The following is a 1469-nucleotide window of genomic DNA, read 5'->3' on the forward strand; positions in this document are numbered from 1 at the left end:
CCCACTCAAAACCTAATTTCCAGTGCTTTTTTTTTTTACATTGTCTCCTTTTTCTATTCTATTTGTCTCTTTTCAACCTAATAAATTTAAATACGAAAAACAATACATTTACGTTAAATTGGCGCTATCGCCATATCCCTTTAGGGATGGAAAAATGGTATACGTAGCAACCCTGTACTAATTTGTACCGGTGTAACAACGTAGTAAAACTTTTGATGGCTGAGCTTTTCATTGACAGCTGTTATTAGAACTTTATAAACAAAACCAAACACATACATTTCATTCTCGAGGGAAAAAATAAGTTGTTAAATTCCGACAGAAACAAATAACTACGACTTGGAACAATTATATTTTATTAAAGATGTTACTGCGGGCATTATATATTTTCCAACGTATAGTCGTCGGCGCATACCTATCATCTCCAGTCTGTGCTGTTTCTAGTTCTTTTGCAGTTTTGTTGTGTGTTTACGTTTAGCTGTTAGCCATCATTCACAATAACCCGGTTTTGGTAATTACATACTTTCTTTACCTCCAAATGCAACAATTTGTAATCAATAACTCTTTTTCTTTGCAGAATTCTTGTACCCCCAATTCCCTTGCATTCAACTGATCGCCCTCCTGGAGTCACCGTCAGTGGATTCAGTCCAGAGGAACAACAACATATTCTGCATTCAACACCAAGGAAACAATAGGGTAGAGTAACCACTTTGGCATGATGGTTCTTGAAAAGTGGATTTAATGAGTTTCGGTTCGCCCTCCCGCAACAATCAAAGGAGTTTTTTAATAATTTATGATATTGTAAATAAATAAAATAAATTAGGAACTTAATAAGAAATAAAATAATGCCCCGTTTGCACTTAATCGGATATAATAAACCCAATGGGTTTCAAATGTCATTTCCATATCGCAAACGTCAAACAAATCCTCATAAAGAAAGTTAACCCGTCAAAAAACTAATGCAATCAACTTAAGTCTTTCTGTTATACAAAAGATAATCACAGATATATATTAAAACTAATATTATTTATTGTTTATAAAAGTCTGTTGTTAATTATTTCAGTTATATCCCAAATTGTCCCTGTATAAAACGATTTGAGTCAAATAAAATAAACGAATTAGGTAGTATTAAGTATTATGCTATGACAAGTAGTCACAGTGACTCTTTATTTAAAAAAAAGGTTAACAACAAAAATACACTTCGGGACTAATACCCTAGACAGACGGCAGAGTTAATTTGCATTAAAAATATCCTAATTTGAATTAATTTTTCACCCTGACAGACGATAGTATCTGCATTTATGAAACAGCTGTTTGTGTTGTTTCTTTGTACCCAGCAGACCATTTCATAAAGCTTTACAAAAGTTCGCCAAAATATGCGAAACAAATACACTTTCTACCTTTGATCTTTTCACCACGATGAAGCAAAAATAAATTTAATTTATTCGCGATATTTTAGAGTCTTTTTAATA

At 32.5% G+C, this 1469-nt stretch overlaps 1 long non-coding RNA gene across 1 annotated transcript; it reads left to right on the forward strand.

The window, feature by feature from the left end:
• The first annotated feature begins 241 nt into the window (after positions 1 to 241).
• Positions 242 to 1147, forward strand: LOC141405008 (uncharacterized). Its single transcript, XR_012413124.1, has 2 exons — positions 242 to 508; positions 575 to 1147. It is a non-coding gene; the product is annotated as an uncharacterized lncRNA (long non-coding RNA).
• The last annotated feature ends 322 nt before the right edge of the window (positions 1148 to 1469 follow it).

This window comes from Musca autumnalis, unplaced genomic scaffold (genome assembly GCF_047663935.1).
Source record: "Musca autumnalis isolate F117 unplaced genomic scaffold, ASM4766393v1 scaffold_5, whole genome shotgun sequence".
Lineage (NCBI taxonomy): Eukaryota > Metazoa > Arthropoda > Insecta > Diptera > Muscidae > Musca > Musca autumnalis.